Source organism: Symphalangus syndactylus, chromosome 14 (genome assembly GCF_028878055.3).
Source record: "Symphalangus syndactylus isolate Jambi chromosome 14, NHGRI_mSymSyn1-v2.1_pri, whole genome shotgun sequence".
NCBI classification, from domain to species: domain Eukaryota; kingdom Metazoa; phylum Chordata; class Mammalia; order Primates; family Hylobatidae; genus Symphalangus; species Symphalangus syndactylus.
Genome location: NC_072436.2, coordinates 39718108 through 39740666, shown reverse-complemented (window position 1 = coordinate 39740666; position 22559 = coordinate 39718108). Strand labels below are relative to the sequence as shown.

General features: G+C 47.2%; 1 long non-coding RNA gene across 2 annotated transcripts in view; it reads left to right on the top strand.

Moving 5' to 3' along the window:
- LOC129461905 (uncharacterized) overlaps positions 1-22559 on the top strand; it is a 266171-nt gene that overhangs the window by 60869 nt on the left and 182743 nt on the right. The window contains exon 2 of one of the 2 annotated variants that reach the window (XR_008650721.1): positions 4580-4891. The exons of the other annotated variant lie outside the window; for it this stretch is intronic. This is a non-coding gene — a long non-coding RNA (uncharacterized lncRNA). Of the gene's footprint in view, positions 1-4579; positions 4892-22559 lie in introns of those variants that run through there. 2 annotated transcript variants of the gene reach the window in all.

The following is a 22559-nucleotide window of genomic DNA, read 5'->3' as shown; positions in this document are numbered from 1 at the left end:
CAGGGAACAGATGGCCACCAAATCAATAAAGACCACACCCAACCAGATAGGGACATTACCAGCCCTCTTCTGCTATCAGTCCTTGCTAGAGGTCTCGGGGCTATAAGAAGACCAGCTTGAGATGGTCGTCTTAACAGAGTCTTGCTCTGTTGTTGCTGGTGATCAGCACCCGGCATCTGCTGCCAAAGACTCTGCCCACATCAAAGACTCTTGATGTCTGTCCGGAACAGGCCAGGACACTCTCATCCACATTGCTGTCATTGGATTGGCTCATTAACCCTTTCTTCTATCCCTTTCTCACTCTTTTCTTTTTCAGAGCCACATTTATGCTCTTTTATCCCCTTTCTCTCAATGTTAAATGTTACTGTTTCATGTGGAATGTTTAATATAGCATTTATATATTGATTAAGTTAAGGACACTGCTGTGTATGGTTTGCAATATTGACTGACTTGCAGAGTGGCTTGAGACTGAGTGCTCACAGCTCTGACTACCAATTGAACAGGAAGTACTAAGGAGAATCACTTCCTTGGGAACTCCATGTAACTTGTGGCTTTTGTGATTGAAATAGCATCAGTAAAAGTCTGACCCCGTGGAAAGACACAAATGTTCGTGGACCCAGCTATGTCTTACTTTGTGCTGCTCAGGACACTCTCTGTAGCCAAAAGTGAGAGAGCCTGGAAGACCTCAGGGGGTCAGATGTTTGCAGGGGCTGCTGAGTGTCCTGGCAGGCAGCAGAGCCTCACCATCAGTTTGCTGCATGGAAGGCTGTGTGCCTCTTTTTCCCTGCTATTTGTTGAACTCCCTTGAGCTCCGGTCCTTCCTAGGTGAGAGAGAAGATCCCAATAGCACCAACCTGAGAGGGCTGGGGAGATGTTTGAAGGAAAGCTCGGCTGGGGAGCCATAGCCGGCCTGCGGTACATGCTCGGTAAATGGTGGCCAGGAGGACCGGGGTGTGTGTCCTGGAACTGTCACACTCTGCTGACGGGGGTATTGAAAGTCCCCACTCAAAGACACAGAATCTTCCTGACCAAGTGTAGGTCTGTAATGATGCGTGAAGCACTTTGCAGAAACTGCTTCTCAGGGGAGGTCCCCTTGAAAAGGTGCTAAGTCTGCTCAGAGATACATGACTGGAGCTCTCAGAGATGCAGGAGCGTCCGTCAGAGCCAAGGGAAGGGGGACTCAAGTGCTGCTGCCTGGCTCCCCTGCCCTGACAGCTCTAGCAGCACACGAGTCTGATTTATAAAAATAACCCATCTCATATCTCCCTAAAATTAGTCTGTGATAAGCAGTATACATTTCCTGAGTGTGCGGTCTGGGTTTTAATATTCTGAAAAATAAAAACAGTGGACTCCTGAGAGCTGAACAATTTGGTAGTTACTGAGCAGGCTCCATCCTCCTTGGCAATTCTTTTGAAATCTCAAAAAGTTGGCTTCCTATACTGTTAGAATCTGATGTGAGTCAAGATGGACAGGGTATGAGTTCCTCACTCATCCCTTTTCTATGCACTGAGGAAGACCTCAGTGCTGCCAGTGGGGCAGAGAAAGCTCAAGTGTGTTTTTGCATGAGGCTGGCTGGAAGCTCTGGCTTGGGCTCTCAGCAGTGAGGTACTGGCAGTTCCTTGGATGTCACAGCAAATCGAAGCTTGCGGTCTTCACTTCCTCCTGCCTTGAGACTTACTGCGCAGAAAGTAGAGGCTTGGATGGTTCAACTTCAGGGGCAAAACAGCCTGCCTTGGGGGTGGGACTGGGGGTGTGCATCTGTGCCACTGTTTCTCTCCCCTTGTCAGTTTACCATGCCAGCAGCCTTCTGTCTGATTGTCATCAGGAACAGAAAAAACATGATTTGGGAGCTTGCTGGGGAGATTCCTGAAGGTTGCCTGAGCTGCATTTGGGGCCCCGGATGAGGGCTTCTATTCAGGGTGATGCGTGGGACCCTGAGGCCATCTCTCAGATCTGGGGGGAAGTGAGGTTGTGTACCCACAGTGGGGAGACCTACCTGGGGGCTCGTCAATATTAGACACCTGCAGGAACAGCAGGTCAGCCTAGCCAAAGGGTAAGAGTGGTCCTGTCTGTGACTAGAAGCTTCTTCAGGGCTGCCTCAACACGGGTGGCGCTGGTGGTCTCCACCCACTCCCAGTGTACACTGGCGTCCAGGAAGCCATACGTGTGACCGGCTCTGAATTAGGGGCGAAACTTTTAGTTCTCAGATGAACTGTCATGGGTTTCTTCAGTGATAACTAGACAGCCAGGCGAACATGGAGTTGATTCATCCATGCAAAACCTCCCAGGCAAGGCCTTGCAGTGGAGAACTGGAATTCAGAGTCTTCTCAGCTTTGGCCAGAAGCCAAAGGTAGAAGAGGTAGGAGAGACCCAGGTCCTGGTCCCAGCTGCGTCCCATCCAGAGTGACCTTGGGAAGGTTGCCAACTTCCTTTTTCGGTGAGCCTTGCTTTCTTCACAGGTGAAGGGTTGGTTGGATGATCCGTAAGGGCTGGCCACCTCTCTGTGACTTTGGTCCAAGGTCCACATGGTTGAGTGTTCCATACTGTAGCCCTCTTGGGCTATTACATTTTGGTTTTGCATTGCACTCAGAAGTGGGGGTAACTGGTGAGGGGCACGGGTTGGTAAACCACCTCTCTATTTCAGTGATGAAACTAAAGAAACCAGGTTTCCCCTTCCACCCCTACTGGCCACTGATGCATTACTTAGTTCCTGTTTCTCTTTGCCCACCCAGGAAGGCACTGCATATGAAATCCTGGGCCCAGATGCTGGACTTTAAGCCACATTAGAAAATGCTAGCTCATAGGACTCAAAACGGGAAGCTGGCTTTCCCAACAGATTCATCTGGGCAGTGTTCCTCCCAGAATGTGTAGGAATCACGGGGCCAGGTTCGTCAAGGCTCAGGAAGCTCGGTTTTTCACTGTCACTAGCCAATGAGGCCTTTAAGGAAAAAACAAATAAGACTGTAGGAGTTTGTATGGATCCGTTAACTCACTTGTACAAGACATTGGGAAAGATACTGGGGGTGGGGGGGGAACAATACAGAGTTTCAAAAGATAAATAGAGACTGTCATAATTGCCACATGCCCTGGCAACCAGGGCTACGGGCTCAGGAGAAGCTTTATTCCCTGGCCTGCAGCACTGCAAGAGACCCTAGGAGGAGGAGAGCTCCGCCAGGCCCTGCAGGCTGGACAGCCTGCCTTTGGCCACATTTCCTAACACCACTCAGCAGAACCCTACCAGCAAAGGCCAGTGTGCAAAAAATGTTATGTCCCATATATGTTTGGGAAGTGCACAATAATTTAAACAGCTTTCTTATTTCTTAGCTTCTCTGGGTCTTTTGTGTGCTACTGTATCTTGTGAATGAATCTCAAGAGGAAGGATGAAGCTTTTCCAAAATCACATCGCTTCATCTCATTTTACAGAAAAATTTGTGCCTAATATTAACCAAAGGAAATGGGGAGCGGCAGGGCCAGTGGGTTTTCATGGTGAACTGAGGGCTGCATCTTGGACAGGTTGCATGTGGAAGGGACAACAGGGTTCCCAAGGAAGCTTTGCACGGTCATGGGTAGAGCCATCCTTTCTTCATCCATAGTGAATATGGCTGGAAATAGCGGGTAGTCTTGGATTTGACCTCCCTCCGGTGGGAGTGCTGTCTCCGGCTCGTTCCTGGAAAAACTGCTTTCTCCCCAAAGTGTGTCTGAGCAGCAGATTTAAGCATGAAGTTGGTTTCGTGGGGCTACAGTATGGACTTTGGGAAGATGGTGCCATCTGTATGTCTGATTCTACTGTCCATCTGTCTGTCTTTGGAAGTATCCTTTCACCTGTTTGGGAGACTGAGAATGATTTTCTGCAAACAGTGAGCCAGACCATGCTGGTCTCAAGCAGCAGAGCAGTTATTAACAGAATCACAGTCTTTCTGGAGCTGCTGTCAGTCCTGTGCTGTCCTCAGGGCCTTTGCTTGGCCAGGGACTCCACTTCTTATCTACCCTTCCCTTTACCTCACTGAGGCTGCTTGGCCCAGGTGTATTGTGATTATTTGATGTGCCTGGGAGGCCATGTCTCCCGGGGAGGCTCAGGACCTCATTGGACTGGAATTCCATGGGGATCACTCATTGGGTCTCTTTGGGCCTTTGGAGAGGGGAGTGCAGGGCACCACCTGGGCAAACACCTGTGTCATCCTGTAAGTCCTTGTGTGACTCTTCATCCAAGTCAACAGGGGCATGTAGGGGAAGAGCCTCAGGGCCCATCAGGAGTCAGACCCTGACCAGGAAGTCAGAACTGAATCAACTTTTCAATAAACACACAGGCTGGCCCCAAACAAAGCAGCAGGCTTTTAGGAACATCTGCCTTTTCAGTCTCTTCTGAATTCTGTTTATGTGGACACCCCATGTCCCGCACCACCATTTCCGCCAGCAATGTTTGTTGCTTGTCAATATTTGAATAGATGCTGATAAATTTGATTCTCTGGCTTATTGTGGCATTCGTGATATGTCTTTCCCTTTTCAGTTTCCATGTACTAGAGCGACTGTCAGTGTGGTTGGCAGTGACCTGTGTTTTTCATGCATGTTTTTGTTTCAGAATAACTGGGAGATGAAACAGGAAGCTCTATGACACACTTGATCGAATATGACAGACACCGAAAATCACGACTCAGCCCCCTCCAGCACCTCTACCTGTTGCCCGCCGATCACAGCCGGAATGCAGCTGAAAGATTCCCTGGGGCCTGGTTCCAACCGCCCGCTGTGGACTCTGAGGCCTCTGCATTTGCGGGTGGTCTGCCTGTGATATTTTGGTCATGGTCTTGTCTGGTCAGTTTCCCATTTGTCTGGCCAGTCTCTATGTGTCTTAATCCCTTGTCCTTCATTAAAAGCAAAACTAAAGAAAACAGAATTGTTCGCTTATTAGCTATCTTTAAACACTGATTGAAAGGATATCGAATAGTGTTTGAGGGAACCCTGGCATTACCACACAGCTCATCTGACATCTTTAAATGTGTGTTGGGCTTGACTGTCTCATAACTCAGCCACGCTTGCCTTGCTGCTTCTCATACCTGTCCAGATTGCTGTAGAGTCAGTGTGGGCAGACTGACATTTGAGAGAAACGTCAGGCTTCATCTGGAAGCCTCTTTCCACACCCACCCTGATCGTGGCCTGTAAACTGTGACCCCAAGATCTCCATTAACCTTGGGCTTTCCACTAGAGACATCTGCCATCTCTGCTGCCTCCCTCTCCTCACACATCCTTTATTGCTTCACTTATTCATCCCATAAGGATTTCTTAGGGGCGTGCTGTGTGCTGGGTTCTGGAGACAAAACAGTGGATGGGACCAACTCAGCCCCGGTCCCCACCCAGCACCTCTAGCCAAGTCTGAGTGGGCTCTGCTGAAGAAGTGTTGGGTGAACTGCACAGTACATCATGGTAGATGGCTCCGTCCCATTTCACTTAGATGCCCCGATTTCCTAAATGCTCTCTTGAACTCTGACACTCCGGGACTGGCACCTGAACAGTCTATAAAATGGTGAAATGTTGAAGCATTCCTTCTGTGTAATCCCACTCTCTTCCCCAACCTCAAGCAGGACAATTTGATCCCCTCCTGAGGATGTGGCCAGACAGGCCATTAGTAGGAGCCTTCCAGAACTTTCTGGCAATCTTCACTTTTAAGCTTAGCAAACATCTAAGAATAATTTTAAATGACCATGTTTACTCTTTTGTACTTGTTGGAATTAGTTTACCGCCATGATGATGACCACAAAACCCCCTATGTACATGCACAGTGTTCATTGCAATGCATATCCAGGTCTCAACCCAAATGTCCCCTTCTCAGGGAGAATTCCCTGAGCACCATATCCTGAGACAACCCTCTTTCCTCCCCACCATTTCTCTCTATCTTGTGATTTTATTTTATTTTATTCATAGACTTACTGTTATCAGCACTTATCCTGAATGTTCCATTATTATCTGTGTGTCTCTCACTGCACTCCCAAAAGGCAGATTGTGGTCTGTCTTATTTGCTGGTCTGTCCCCTGCGTTTGAGATCTGAGCCTCATCAACAACTATGTGCTGACTGGGTTCATCCTCTTATTATTTCTCAGGCACACTGAGATGCTGAGCAGCCCAGTGCTCTGACCATGTTTGGTGGATAAGGAAACTGATCTGAGTCTGGTGAATGGCCTCACCAGGGTGAGGACCCAGGCTTTCCTCTGGGACATCACCCAGCAGAAAAGGATGATTTTGAACTCTCTACTGTCTGGATAGTCAGGTTCTCATCAGAAACCAAGCTTTGCCTTGCTGATAAACTTCCTAAAGTTTGCATAATTTGCCCCCATCCTGGAAGATAAAGACCACTGTGTTGTGGAGGGAAATAGCCTCAGCTGGGCGTCTCTGGATGCTACTTTCCCCAGCAGAAGACTAAGAAGATCAGATGAGATGAATACAAAGATTCCACCCTGCCCCAAGTTTCTGCTGGTTCTACCTGGCTAGGTTCTAGCAGAAGAGAAGGAAGTATACAAGGGTAACATGCAAGGGCAGTGTACAACGGTAACATGGGCATCAGGGACAGTCCTCCTGAGGATGTCAGGAGCCAGGCCCAACTGTGGGTTGGCAGACCTGCCCCAGGGGTCGCTCACACACACCTAAGTCTGGCCCCTCTGGACACACCCAACTCTGGCCCCTCTGGACACACCCTTGCCCAGGTGCAAGGGGCTCCACTGGGAAGAACATCTCCACCCAAGTGATCACTCTTCCTCTGTGTTTTTGAGCAGGATGAAACCACATTCTCTACCCATTTCCCAGTCTTACCCCCAGGATTATTTATGACCTCAAAAAGATGGAAGTCACAGGTGTAGGGAGGACCAGACATAACCCATATGGTGCCTGCAGGATAGTTAGTTCACAATGATATTAGGAGAAAGAGCAAAAGAGAAGTGACCACACAATTCTAGATGGTTAAGGCAATAGTTCTGACCCTGGCCAGACATTAGAATTACCCAGGGGTTATAAAAAATCCAGACACCCAGGATCCACTTGGACCAATCACATCAGAATCTGGGGATTGTGGGGGTTACAACTCTGCAGGTAATTTCAATGCATAGCCAAGACTGAGAAACATTGGTCTCTCAATGTACCATCCAATATGGTAGCTGTTAGCCACAGATATCTGTGGAACATTTAAAATGTGGCTTGTACAACCAAGGGACTGAATTTTTAAATTCCTTTTTATTTTAAATTTAAATATCCACATGTGACTTGTGGCTGCCATATTGGACTGTGCAGATACAGAACATGCCTATGATCACAGGAAGTTCTACTGGCTAGTGTGGTCCAGGGGAACCTGGAGTCCTGTAACTGCCAAGTGAAATCCTGCTGAGCCTGAAGGGACTTTAAGGTAATTCCGTCTGTTAACTTCACTAACAAGCCCTCCTGTCTTGGGTTTGCTGTATATTTTTCATCTATGTTTCAAGCAAGGGCTTGTGCAACAGCAGGGGTGACAAACTTTCAAAGCACTGCACTGTAGGATTGAAAAGCATTGAAAATACAGTTATGCACTCACTAATGTCTCAGTCAACAATGGACTGCACATACAATAGTGGTCCCGTAAGATTATAATGGAGCTGAAAAATTCCTATCACCTAGTGATGTTGCAACTGTCATAATGTTGTAGCACAATGCATTATCTTTTCTGTGTGAAGACATGTTCAGATGCACATATTCTTACCATTGTGTTACAATTGCCTACAGTATTTAGTGCACTGAAATGTTGTACAAGTGTGTAGCCTAGGAGCAATACGCCATACCATATAGCCTAGGCATGTTGTAGGCTATGCCATCTAGGATTGTGTAAGTATACTCTGTGATATTCTCATCACAAAGAAATTGCCTAACGATGCATTTCTCAGACTGTATCCCTCTCATTAGCAATGCATGATTGTATCTGTAAAAATCTAAGGCCCAGATCTCAGTCTTTCAGTGTTCATCTGCTGGTTTACTCAGTTTGCATCTTTGAAGACCCAGTCCTAGAAAGGAGCTTTCTAAATTATTGTTTAATTAATGTAATCCAAGAATTTATGAGACTTTTGGAAAAGCAGAGTGCTAGAAGTGCCACCTTTCGGAGGTCACGGATTTAGTCAGGTGGCCCAGCAAACTCGACTCGTTGGGGTTAGAGATGGAGAATTAGAACCAAAGCTGAATCACTTTCTGCTTATCACTCATAGACTGCCAGATTTTCTTTTTTTGTTGGAGGGAAAGCACCTTACAACAAATAATAATACTATTTTGAATTTCAGAGCTTTCCCTTTTTCAAAGCACTTTACCATCTCTGACTTATTTTGTTCTCCTAACAAGGCCATAAGATAAGGAAGGGAGGGCTTTTTATAGCCTGTCTAACACCCTAAGACAGAGCTTAATATTGTTGAAAGCATTGAAAAGTATAGGTTTTGTTTTCTCATCCCTGGACACACTCAAGTACTTAGTGGCATAACTTGAAGCAAATTGACATAGATTTTTAATCCTACAGTGGACTGTGTTTTTAATAGACACTAGAGCTTCGCATTTGTTCTCTTTGGTTCCATCCCAGGTTTCTAACCCTTGTGCCTAAATTTTTGGGGGCCATTTCTTCCTCAGAGCTTTGTGTGATCTGCAAATTTGGTAAATATGTCTTCATTTACCATGTCTCCTTCCAAGATGGGTTTCACCATGTTGGCCAGGATGGTCTTGATCTCTTGACCTCGTGATCCACCCGCCTCAGCCTCCCAAAGTGCTAGGATTATAGGCGTGAGCCACCGCACCCAGCATCCAAGGTGTTTTTTAAATGGTGAATGGGACAGAACACAGGACAGAGTCCCATGGCTCTCCATGAAGAAGGTCCTATGTCACTCCAAAGGATGTCCCCTGTGCAGAACCAACCAGGCTAGGCTGACATCCTCACTTTTGAGTCCCCAACCTTCTCATGGGTAGAGCTGCAGAGAGTCATTTCAAACCACACTTGCCTGTGGGCAGAAAGCATGGAATTGTCTGTCCAACTGGGGACTCAGGAGCAGCCTGGCTGTCTGCAGCAGCTGCAAAGGGAGCAAAGGCAAGCAGGACTTCCATGAGCTAGGAGGTGGCCTTTTTGGAGATGAGTGTCCTGCCAATTGCAAGTCCTCCTGGTCACACCATCATCTGGCCCATCTTTTGTATCTTAGATCGGATGGGGTAAGAGGTTTTCAAAGGCTTTACTGAAATCAAGACACACTTTCTGGGGCATTCCCCTAATCGACTGTTCTGGTGAAGCTCGTCAAAACAGGAAATGAGGTTAGCATGGAATGACTTTCTCTTAGAGCACTTGTGTTGCTTCCTTGAGACCACCACTTTCTTCCCAAAAGCTTACGAGCCTTATTTCGTGTCTCTTTTGGGTTTTCTTGGAACTTGGAGGAAGTCTGTTCTTCTGTAGTTTTTAGAATCCATTCCTCTGGAAAATGGTGGTGGTATTTGCTTATTCCCAGCCTTCCAGACTCTCCCTTTTTCTCCAGTATCTCTAAGATGTTTGCAAGTTTGTCTGAAGTGAGATCTGCACATACTTGAACTACAGCAAGAATGGGATTGAGCCACATGCTCTGTGCCCACGACCAGGCTGACAGGGCCACATGTGGGCTCCCTGGCATGGGCTTTAGGCAACTCATTCCCCTGAGAAGCTGTTGGATCCACATGTTCTCACTTTATCAGAAATGGCAGGAAGAGAAAACTAATCTGGTGGAGATGAAACTTAGTGGGAACACTCCACATTCCTCCCCTGCTCCATGTGTGAGCACTTGGCTCAGAAATGCACTGTGGCTGAGACAGCCCTATCTGGCTTCACCTAAGCCAACCCCCGTGTTGAGTTCTTTAACTTAGTTATCAAAGCAGCAAGGGTTTCAGATCTAGACAAGCTGCATCATGCTTATTTTTGCTGAGGTTTTCTGACAAATGGCTCTACTTGAAATTTCCAGATTTAAATGACTGTTTTATTAAAACTAAAGTACTTTTGAGTCATATTTGCTTTTATGTAGTAGAAGCAAGTAGAAGAGAGTCCACTGGAAGGAATAACTGGCTTTGCCTCACAGGTGTTTAGGGAGTACTGCTGTCTCCAATGCAAGACCTGGATTACCTTTTAGAGATCCACCTACCCCTCATGATACTCTTGTTGCTGGAATCATGGTCTGTTTCATGCTTTACGTGACTTAGCAGGACCTTGAAAGCTGTCCTGAGTGCCCATGCTGGAAGAGGGTAGATTCCAGTTCCCTCTGCCTCAGTCCCGCGTGAACCTCAGCCTCACTCTACTCAGGTCTAGGGTACTTAGTGTGTTCAGTGATGATTGTCTACGTAGATGGATTAATAAATGTGCACCTTTATAATCAACCCAGCTACCATCTAAGGTTCTAGCTTGCTCTGGAGACATTTTTGGTGGTTTACAATGTTATTTTCCAGTGCGCATGCAGGCCCCAGAGGCAAGGTGATCACCCCTTTGTTTCAGTTATGAAGACTGAGTTTTAGTGAGGACAATCAATTTTTCCCATATCATAAAACTGGTCATGTGATGCTGCATCCCGTATTTAAGTCCAGAGCGGTGAGCTTCTCCCTATGCCTCTAATATGCTGCCATTTTGTAGTTTGTAGCTGTGTAAAATCAAATGTTATTCTTCCTTAAAAAGGACTGTGAACGGTAAGCAACAGTTGGGAAGGGTGACACCAGACAATGGCTGAAAACAGGGTGACTGGAAGTTAACTGATGGGTGCTGAGCGCTTGACACCCCTTCCTGCTGCAGATCCCACTGGAGTCTCCTCAGAAGGGGACACTGGTGGCCTCCATTGGCCCTGCCTCCCGCCAGGGCTGTGTGAGGATCCACACGGGCTGGGATGAGGGTGGACGTTGTTCTCTGAAAACTGCCCACTACTCAAAAGTGATGCTGCGGCCGGGCATGGTGGCTCACAATTGTAATCCCAGCACTTTGGGAGGCTGAGACGGGTGGATCACGAGGTCAGGAGTTCAAGACCAGCCTGGCCAACATAGTGAAACCCCGTCTCTACTAACGATACAAAAAATTAGCCGGGCATGATGGCGGGTGCCTATAATCCCAGCTACTTGGGAGGCTAAGGCAGGAGAATCACTTGAACCCAGGAGGTGGAGGTTGCAGTGAGCTGAGATTATGCCATTGCACACTCCAGCCTGGGTGACAGGGTGAAATTCCATCTCAATAAATAAATAAATAAATAAATAAATTGATGTTGCTGGGTCAAAAAGGGAGAGGCCCCACCCTGACCCCCTAGTACCAGAATCTGCATTTCAGCAAGATCCCAGGGGGCTGTCACAGTTGCTAGCTCTGCTCTTTATGCTCGCCTCAGCTAGGTGCTGAGTACCTGTTAGAGGAGTGCATTCGATCTTTATTCTTCAGAGGCGCTGGTCAGAGGGTGGAAACATCAGACAGGAACTCCTGGGCCCCCAGGCAGGCCTCCATGGGGATGGAGCAGGGGATGAAACATTTGAGAATCACCAACATGCAGCGAGTAAATTAGTGAGAAATGAGTTCCACCTGCCAGAAGGGAATCTGAGAAGGGAATGCACAAATCAGGAAAATATACCATCAAAAACTACAACTCTTCTACCTCCAGCCCTCGCCACCAATTCCTATCCCATTATTTTTCTATCCGAGAGGGTTGATAGGCAGCAGACACACTGATTCTGTAAGCTTTGTCCCTGGTCCCTATAGGCGAGGTGACCATGTACCCGAGTTCACTCAAGGTGGTCCTCTCCATGCCAATTAGAAGTGAGTTCATAATTCCTTTCAGTTCCGCCTTTCACTCTTGAGTGTGCCCTCGCTTGACGATTCCTATCTGGCTTGGATACCCTCACTTATATTACCTTGTATCTGCTATTATATTTCCCCAAGAAGTTGCTTTACAAACACTGACTCCTCAACACACGGTCATCTCTAAAAGGAAGGGTGTTTGGCAGTTCCTCGACAGTTCTGGAAAGGCTGCCTTACTAGAAGCAGAGTCAGCCATGGGGGGGTGAGAATGAAAGAGTGCACTCAAGCATGTGTGTGTTCGGGGTGGGTGGGTATGGGTGTGTGACATGATCATATGGGTTCTGTGTACCCGCATGTGTGACACAGGTGTGGTTGTAGAAGAGGACACAGGGTGTCTGGTGCATGGGTGCCTGTATGCACATGGGGTGGTTGCATGCATCTGTAAGTGCACATCTATGCTATGTGTGTATGCTTGTGCATACAATGCCTGTGTATTTTGCATGTGTGGTGTGGTATGGTGTGTGGGAATGCATGGGTGGATATAAGTGTGGATGTCTTAGTGGATGTGTGCGTGGATGTAGTATGTGATGTGGCTGGATGTGGGTATGACGTGTGCAGTATGAGAGTAGGGTTCTGTAGCGTCTGTGTGTATGCAGTATGTATGTTTGTGGTACATGTGCATTGTGTGTGGCTGGGAGTGGGTGTCTATGTTGCATATGGAGTGAGGTGTTTGTGATGTGTGTGGGTGTGTGCGGTGGATATATGCTGGTACCTGTGTGCATGTGTGTTGGTGTGTGGAGTGGCTAGAGGTGACATGTGATGCCATGTGTGCTTTCTGAGCTTGTTTGTGGTTGTTCCCAGACCCACTGCAGACTCAAGCATGGTTCCACATGGCACCACCACAGGATAAGCCTCTGTGTGTATGCAGTATGTATGTTTGTGGTATGTCTGTGCCCTGGGAGCTGATGGGGAGGAGGGTCTCACCCTTGTCTGTCCCTGGGCATCCACCATGGCTGCACTGGGAAGCCACTGGGTGCAATGGTGTTGCTGTGTGGGATGGGGCCTCAGGCCCACAGGCAGTGAGCATAGACCAGATCCACTCAGCCCCCTGACTGTTGAGGATGGGCCCTTGCTGTGTCTCTCTAGCCCAGCTAGCTCCTGCTGCATAGTCAGGCCTTGGGAGGGAGGAATCACTGAATGGATTTCCTTCCTCCTGCCCTGCTTGGATAGGGGCACTTGTGGATGCTTCTGGCTCCAACTTTTGTGTGCAGTGACTGTGATGGAGAAGCGATGAGCTCCCTCTCCAGCCTTCTGGGCTGCTGGCATCCCTAGTATGTTTCTCCCTGGGGACACTCTCAATGAGGCCAATTCAGGGCTGCTGAGGGCCTTTCCTTCTGTCACTGTCGGGCCTCCGCAGGGATCTGCCTGGCTGCAAGATGCTGATGGGTGGAGGGGTGGCCCACCTGGCCTCCAGAAGCAGGAGCTCCCTGCCCACTGCCAGCATGGCCCTCAGCCCTGGCCCTCACCTGTTGCCCCTCTGGAAGAATGTTGCTCTCGTTAGCTAACAACCACCTGACTTTCCTTGACCTGTCTCTCCCTGAGGCAAGAACAACCTAGGTCTGAAGATCAGTGCTGGGGCCCCTCTTGGAAGGCTGAGGAAGTGGAGAAGTGCCCAGGTCTGGTCTGCTTAGCCTCCTGCTAGTTGTTGGAGCTCTTTGAACCTTGGTTTCCAAACCCATAAACTGGGAGAATGACACCTACCCCAGCAGCACAGAGGGATGTTTGCAATAATGTGCGAACGCATTCAGCGTGATGCCTGGCACAAAGCACAAATCCAATAAATGGTGGCAATTATCACTATTATTTTAATTCATAGATTCAAATATTGAGAATGAAATAAATATATCAGAAAGTAGTAGCATCGTGCCATCAGGAAAATACTCTGATGGGGTCCTAGCGATCTTATCCATGAAAATAAAATATCAAAAGAAAGACAAGACGATCTAGAAAGAAGGGATGCCGGCAGTCTTAGAAAAAACAAACAAAAAAAAACAGACAAACAACAAAAAGCAAAATTGGTGGCAGAGAGTGAGACAACAGGAGCAAATACAGGTCCAGCCAGCCAGACACTGCTTCCTCTCCCTTTGACAGGCAGGACAGGGGCCCGCTCCCAAATCTGCAGTGTCAGACGCGGTAGATGAACAGTGATTTGCCTCAGTGTAAATACTGTGATGTCTTTCTTTTCTTGAACTTTTAACCTGGCTGGTAAACAGGGTGCATCCAGAATTGTTTTTCTGAGAACTGACTTTTGAGGAAATAGGAGGGAAAAGGGTTTTCATTAGCTAATTTTCAGTCTTGTGCATGACTCAAAACCTTCTTATTCTGTTTCTTAACTTTGCTTCAGGAGACACTTAGCCAAAAAATAGCTTTGTTTTTAATTGATGAAAGAAAAATCATTACAATGTGTAAGTATGCCAATTCAAACACGGCAAAACTTTCAAAGACAAAGCGGGGGTGGGGAAGTCATTCTGAAGAAGATTTCTGAGACAAGAGAAACAACCAATCCACATCCCCATTTGTATTTTCTAATGAGAAACTCCTCACACACCATTTCCCTGCTGATCCCAGTCTTACCTTGACCACCTTGCCCCGTTTTCATCTGTTATAACTTCTGAAATATTGTAATGGAAGTAAAGAGTAAGCTTGAGATACACTCTCAGCATTCAAGGTGCTGCCTTCCTTTCTCCAAGCAGGAGGCTGACACAGCCGCCTTTATTTACTAATGCTGTAAATTGACTGTGCAGGATCCTTTCGTGAGAAAGGAGAATAATGGCAGGGAACCATCCCAGCAAAATGAAGGCCTGGGCTCCACCACCAGCTTTTCCCTCGAAGGTCATACTTCACCTCTGCCCTGTAATTTCCTGCATTGTTCAATGAAGATGTGACTTCTTGGCTTCCAAGCTTCATGGAGGTGTTGTCCAAACCCAAGGTCCGTAAAGTGCTTTGGAAGGTTTGGAGGAACAAAGAAACACTCTTGATCCGAAGTTGTGATGGAGTCTCCTCGACATCGTAGCCAATGATGGCGAGTGTTAGAGGGTTCATCAGACCTGACAGCAACCCCAGCCTTCGAACCACTCTCTCCCCTCACTGTTCATACCAGCATTTGTGTCTGTTCAGTTGAATGCTGGCAGACCGTCTTTCAAATAATGCTCCTGTTGGAAAGTAAACTGGGGACATTGAGAATAAATATCTCCAGTCTTCTAAGCTATATGGCAGTGTTGATGGAACCTGTAAGAAAGTTTCTCCTTGCCATCTTAGAAGAAGGAGGAAGAGGAGAAGGAAGCAGGAAAGATGGAACAAATTGCCGTACTTTTTTAAAAGATGAGATTGAACTAAATCACAAAGAGTGTTAAAACAGGCAGCTTGTGGGAAGCCAATTGCTAACACTCTCAGGCTCCATCCTTTCCTCCTCCTCTTCCTTTCAGAATAAATTAAAGAATGGGCCCAAGTCCAATTTGTGTGTGTGGTATCTTTATCTGATTGACCTCGTACTCCTAATAATATCTTATCTTCGCTTGTAAATCATTAGCACCCTTTTCAGTTCTCCCGGCATGTTACTTCTTTAAATGTCATGAACACTCAGGAGTCCGCTCTGCAGACAGACAAAGCTACTGCAAGGGTCCTCTGTCATTCATTTGGCAATTTGGTCCCGAAGGCCTCAGCTGGCTTTACTAGCAAAGTGTTTCACAAATTCCCATAGCCCTGCAAACAGCCACTCTCCCAAAGCAAACAACCTGAGACATCAGGTAAACACTGAAGAATGGAAATTTCATTCATTTTCCTACCTGCATCCTCTCTAGTTGACAGAGAATATCAGTCATTGCAAGATTTGTTGAGAGTGGTAGTACATTTGAGGATTTATTTGTAAGCTGTGTTAATATACTTTTGAGAAATTCAGTTGTATCTAATTAATGCTTTTTTTCCCTTTGATTCATTCCAAACTATTTAAATTGGAAAATTGTGTGCTATTTCAAGATGCACTTTAAAACTCCTTTTGTTGTCATGGTGCCTGTTGTCACCACTTTTTTGTTGGTTGGTTCTTGTTTCTACAGGGCCCCTCCTCTTTGGGATCATGTGGGTACAGATGAGACTCACAGTTCCCTAGCCAGATGATCTATAGAAGTTTTTCAAAGACTGCATGGGTAGTGTTACTGAACATAGTTCATACGTGTGTGTGTGTTTCTAGCCTTGCAAGCTCCTTGCAAAACTACATAAATACTTGTATGTAAGTTATGCTATGCATATGAACATACCTTATTATGAGAAAAGTAGATTTTAAAGTATTCCTTCCATAGGTAAATAAGTCTTCCCTGATGATAAATCATTACAGTTGCTTTCACCACCCAAACTCCTTTAGCTCTCCTCTCCCATTCAGCCCCTGTAGAAAAGGGCTCCCTTTATTTACTGCCCCACTTGTTGCCAGTTGGGGGCTATTTCTTTAACTTAATATTTCTTGTATTTAGTTCAAACTGAAAAATTCTCAAGTTTAACCGCCGGGAGGGGCAGAGGGAAGTAGTGTCTACTTTAAATCTGTTGCAGCACACGAACTTAAATGACAAAACAAACACAGAAGACTGGAAAGTCAGAGACCCTCTTAAAGAAAAGCTTACAAAATTATAGTGTCCACTCTAGGCAGGACTTTCATATCCTTTATCTAAGTGTCACATGATGGGGTGGCATGTCGATCCCCCCAGAGCCTGGATGATAGAAATATTTGTGGTTTGATATGCGTCAGTGCTTATGACTTTGGCATAAAATACAATCTCTTTTGTTTCTTCCCCAAATTCAAGAAGTGCATCTTTCCATAATATTGAGAATAGAACCTAACATTTATTGAAAATCTACGAGCATGTTTTGTCTTAAAAAAAAAAAAAAAAAGCACTTCCACATACTCAGCAATGGCCCAGTGAGGCAGATAATAGCTTCATCCCATCTCACAATGGTGAAATAAAGATCAGAGGGAGCCAGTAACTTACCCAAAATGACTCCCTTAGGAGGTGGCAGAGCCCATACTCAAAGTCGGTTTGTTTAACCAAACTGCTTAAAATGTCAACTTAGTTTGCAAAACAGCCCTATGTGGTTGGTGGTATTATCTGCAATTCATCACCAACACACCAGGCCCAGGGCAAAGCTAAAAGCAAAGCTAACAGCCAGAGTGTCCAGAACTGGGTCTCACCCCTGCTACACCTGTGCCAGGGAGAGAAGATGAACACTCTGAAGTGCTTTCATGCACTTGGGGGCCTTCCTGTCCAAGTGCAGTATAAATGTTCTTGGTGCCACATCTTAAAGGAATCCTCTTACAGAAAGGGCTTCCCATCTGAGTGGCAAGACCCAAGGCCGGGCTGATGCCTCTTCCTTTGCTACGTGAGACCTGAAGGCAAATTCTGCCTGGACTGACAGAGATGGATGTGGCCTCTCTCTGTCTGTGTGTCATGACAGAAAGTAGGTAGGAAAACTTGGAAAATGGGAACCCTCACTTTCCTGAAATTCCCAGCAAGCAGTTCCAAGAATTGTAACCTTGAAGCACAGGAAAGCAAGACCCTCAGCCGGGAACATGGAAACTTTTGTCGGGAATTCTTTGAGATCCTGATCAGGTGACACAGTGGCCAGATGTTCCAGATTCAACATCAAGGCCGGTGGGGGTGGCACTGCACCGGTCACGTCAGGAAGAGCAGTGTAGTCAGAGAGCGTGGCAACCACCATTCGCCTGGTAGACAGCTCATTCCATCTGCCTTGCATATTTTCCTACTTCCGCTGAGCTCAGAATGGGGAAGATCGAATACAGTCTGCTCTTATCACCCTGAAGACTTTTAAAAAGGCTCTGCATACTCACACAAAAATCGGGAACTTGATCACTGTGGCCTGACAATGTGTTTTGAAAAGGCGGGGGTTGGGGGCGGTCAGTCTTTCCCTGAAAGTTCCCATCCATTGTTGAGTAAACATCATAAATCTATTGCAGAGAGACAGGCTGCCTGTACTCAAATTACCGCCTGCTACAATTTTAGCTTCAAGTTTTAATGCCCTAAACATGAATAACGTCGTATCCCAGCACAGGTCTGATTAATGAGGCAACTTTGCCAACTTCAGGGTCGGAGAGTGGCTCCCCACCTCCTTCCTTTTCTTCCCCCTGTGGCTTAGTAACCATTTCAGCAAATTTCCCCATTAAATATACAAGGCGACTGAGTGCAATAAAAACTAAAGGATGTGGCAGATAAACACCAGCGTCTCTCTGGGCAGACCTCGCTGGCCAACAGAGCAGGCCAGCTCAGGTTTGCTGGGAGGAATCCAGAATGTTCCATCGTGAGTTCCAGCATAAAAGTCATGCACTCATTGCCCTTTGCCATGGGTCATTTGCAGTCTGTGGGTTACACTTACAGGACGGTCTGCTTTCTGAGCTGTCACACGGTTTATACATAGAACGCCACCCATGCCCTACTTGCATGTAAGGTGACCAATGGCTGGCTGAAGGTCACACTCAGGAGATGACCCAAATTAGCATGTAATGTCCAACTTGAAAGGAAAGAAGGAAGTTTTATCTTACCCAGATATTGTCTGTTCCCCAAATAAGATTGTGTGTCACTTGAATAATTCCCGAGTAGGAGCCCATTTGTTGAGCACTTAATGCACACTGGGCCCTGAACAAGAAATGCGGAGGAGTCCCCAGGACTTGCAGAGTCTCCTATAGAGAGCAGAGGTGCTCTGCTCACAGGAGCTCATTTTCTGCCCACAACAACCCTGCGCCATCAGCTACATTATCTCCAGGTTTCTCACATAACCAAAGCTGAGGCTTATAGGGTGGCACAACTTCCCCTGCTCTGGCTCCAAATTCAATATTCCTAAGCCATAAAGCATTTCTCTTTCCTCCCCATCCTGTTCCTATTCCCAGTCTCTCCATGAACACACACACACACACACACACACACCCTTGTCTACACTTGAACCACAGTGTGGGCCCATTACATCACAACACAACCACAGCAGAACCTGGATTGGTCCAAATTGCAAAGATTTTAAATCTAAATTTCCCATGCTATTGAGACTTTACAGAACCAATCCTTCAGGTGAGTTTTGATTTTCTGTTTCAGCCAGGGTTCAGCACACATTTTTTCTAAAGGCCAGAGAGTAAACATTTTAGGCTTTGCTGGGCTGCATGGTCTCTATCACAACGGCTCAACTCTGCCATTGTAGCATGAAGCAGCCACAGGTAATACATAGAGGAATGGCAGAAGCTGTGTTTTAATACAACTTTATTTTTAAAAACAGGCAGAGGGCCAGATTTGGCCTATGGGCCATAGGTTGAAACCCCATAGTTTGAGATCTAAGTCATCACTAAAAGTGTTATCAGTAATCTAGGGTTTCAGACATTGGATCTGTCTAACCTATCAGAAGTAAGATTGGGGGCCAGGGCCATTGCAGTGAGGCTGGGGAAGTTCACAGCTGCTTAAGAAGCACTGTGACCAACATTGCTCCTTACCCCAGATGGGCCAGGCCAGCAGTCACGTGTGCTCTATGGGGAGAGAGCAATAGGCATTTCGCTAGAAAAGAGTTCTCTGGACTACTAAGTTTAGAAAACCTTGGGCTATTATTATCATTATTATTATATTATTATATGATTGCAGGACTTCTCAGGGCTTTCAAAATGCTGATGAACATGAATCTTCCTAGATATTCTGGATCTCTAGGAAGGGAAGGTTTGTGTGCAGAGCATGTCTGCACAATATTCTTTGGGAAGACTGCTCTGGCTCCCATCCTAAAGAGTCTCATGCTATCTTTTCTTTCTGCCTCTTTTCCCAACTGTTCCCACTTGAGAGTACCGGCCTGAGTTGCTGCCAACCTTACAATATCCAACTCCATCCTCAGAGCCACACTGCGGTCCCACTGGGGACTTCGGTGGCCCTGCCTCCCTGCAACCCCGGGTACTCAGTTTGGAGGGTGTGGAGAGGGCAGGGTTGGAGTGTCACACAGCAGGCTGCTGTGTCTCTTTCCTTCAATTTTATCACCAGCTGCTGACCATGCTTGCTTAAAGGTCTGGTATTTATGGTCTCCTAGAATCTCCCAGAACCTCACAAATACCCCCAGGCTCCTGGTTTGAGGGACTAGATGGGGAGCCCCCATCCCTGGGAGAACACAGGCCCGGAGCTTCCTGGAACTCAGGCAGGAGCAGCTTGGTCAGGGAGTGTGAGGACTCTGACAGGAGCACAGGTGTGGGACATTCATGCCTGGAAGGCCCTCGCCACCTGAGACCTCGGTGTGGAGGCGGGACTTGGAAGAAAAGGGTCCCTGCTATAGTGAAAAAACCAGCCAGGGTAGGTAGTTTTGTATAAGACTCTTAACTCTGTGGAGACTTCTGTTCATTATCTGCAAAATAGCAATGTCTATCCCAGCAGCCTAGGCTTAGACTGTGGAGGACTAGCTGAGGGGTATGTGAGAAAGTTTTGCAAACATGGCTGGGCACAGAAGGCTGAGCTATTGTCTGGAGGAAAACTCTCAGGGCAATTCAGACCTTTCTGGGCCCTTCCGAGGACAGAGGCATTGAGGCAAAGTTTGGGATTTGACTTCAGGGACACTGTTCTCTAAGAATATGCTTCAGTCACCAGCACTGAACCCACTCTCAAAAGCTAAGTAGTAGCAATGAAATGCTTAAAAAGTTCCACCCAGACTGCAAAGACCTACAGCAAATAGAGCACAGTGGCTGGCTCGGGGAGGGCCCCTCGGTCCAGCAGCCAAGGAGTTCTTGAGCCTTATTTATCATGTTGTAATATTTTACAAGGAGGGCTATGCATTATTTCTCTAATTGAAAGTTATTTTTAAAAACAGACAAAGAGAATCAGGAAAAATGATGTGAGGACTTTAGGCCCAGATCTGTTTCCATTTCAACAAGATGTGTGAGGATGATGAAAATGTCGTTTGGTTGAGCCGTGGTCATCACCCTGCATTGTTGTTCTTCACGTGCTTGTGTGTACGTGTGTGTGTGTGTGTGTTTCCTTCTGAGTTTCCTAGTAGTTATTACTAGCAAAACTCCTAAACTGACTCAAAACAACAATGATAAAAACAAAAGCAAACAAAAAGACCCAATCACCACAGGCGCCATTCAGGCCCTCTTTTCTGACGGTGTTCGTAGACTGTGTTTGTGTTTCTGGATGTACCCACTTCCTTTTCTCTCTTACTCACCAGATATCACTGGAAATCCCTCCTTCTTGCTCCAGGACCCTAAAGGAGACACTGGGGTAAGACTCATATGGGTCTTGGGGCAGCCCATTTCCAGGAGAGCGTGACCCCCACCCCTCAAGCCCCAGGAGGAAGGACGCTTCCCAGCTGAGGCCTCCTCTGTATCCAGACCAGGGCCCTGGGCCTGAAGCCGGGTTTTAGTGAAAGCCTTTTGTGGGTGCCTCCTTTGCCCAGGAAACACAAAGTCTTTAAGCTGAGCCTGTTTGTGGGGAGAGCAACCCATTTCTCAGAGGGACTCAATCCGTAGGGAGGACACTAGTCCATCATGCGGCTGTTGTATTTTTATCCTAGAAAGCACAGTCCCCTGTTTCCTTCTGGGACATAAGAAGTTGCTTCTAATGCTTCATCCCTACAACCTCACTTCCCCATCCTTGATTTGCAAATGGGCCAATAGAGAGGTCCCAGGCCGCTACTTGACCCAGGCAGTGAAGGTGAGTGGGGGTTCCCTCACTGCCGTGAGCCAGGCAGAAGGGCAAGCGAAACAGCTAAGAACCAGACAGGCCAGAGTTCAGGTTGCAGCTCTGACCCTGACTAAGCTGTGTGACGAAAGGCAACTCACCCAACCTCTCTGAGCCTCAGTTTCCCCATTTAAAGTGGAAACAAGACCAGCCCTTGCCTCATGGAATTGTCATGAGGAGGAGTGAAGTGGTGCTTGTGCAGAGCTGGTGCCCAGGGAAGGGGCTCCAGTGCCAGGCCTGACAGCTTGTCAGGGAAGCCTGCTGCCGGCCATCCCGGGGAGACAGTGCCAGATCAGAGGGAAGCTCAGCAAGCCACTTAAAAGGGACCTTGACTCATTTTGTGGTAACCGAATGTGCAGTTCAGGAAGTGCTTCGCAAAAGTGAACTGGGCTCCAGCCACCCCCTCGTCCCCCTGCCCTCTGCTCAGGATTCACTGTGCGAGGACCCACCTGACACCACCTGATGCATGCCAGCAGTGTGGATGGCAGGCCCAATGAGTCCTCGAGCCCACCAAAGGCTGGTGGGTGTCGGCTCTTGGAAAGACAGCCTGACCTCCTGGACTCAAATTCCACTCCTTTTTTTAGTCCAGGTGCTCAACCTCCCTAAGCCTCTGTTTCCTCCTCTGTAACTGGCACTACTGCATACTAGGGCTGGTGCAAAGCCCTTGGCAACCAGGTATCATTTAATCCTCACAAACAGCTCTAAAGGCAAGTATGAAACTTTGCCATTTAAGGATGGGGGAGCTGAGGGCACCTTGAGTTATGCCAGGGCACATGGAGGGTGAGTTTTGGAGCTGGAATTTGAACCTGGGGAATGCACTCCTGGGCCTTCTCTCCTAACCCCTGCTATCTAGAACCTGGATTGTAGACCTAGCTAGTAGGTCTTGGAGGGTCCTTCTCTCCTAACCCCTGCTATCTAGAACCTGGATTGTAGACCTAGCTAGTAGGTCTTGGAGGGTCCTTCTCTCCTAACCCCTGCTATCTAGAACCTGGATTGTAGACCTAGATAGTAGGTCTTGGAGGGTCCTTCTCTCCTAACCCCTGCTATCTAGAACC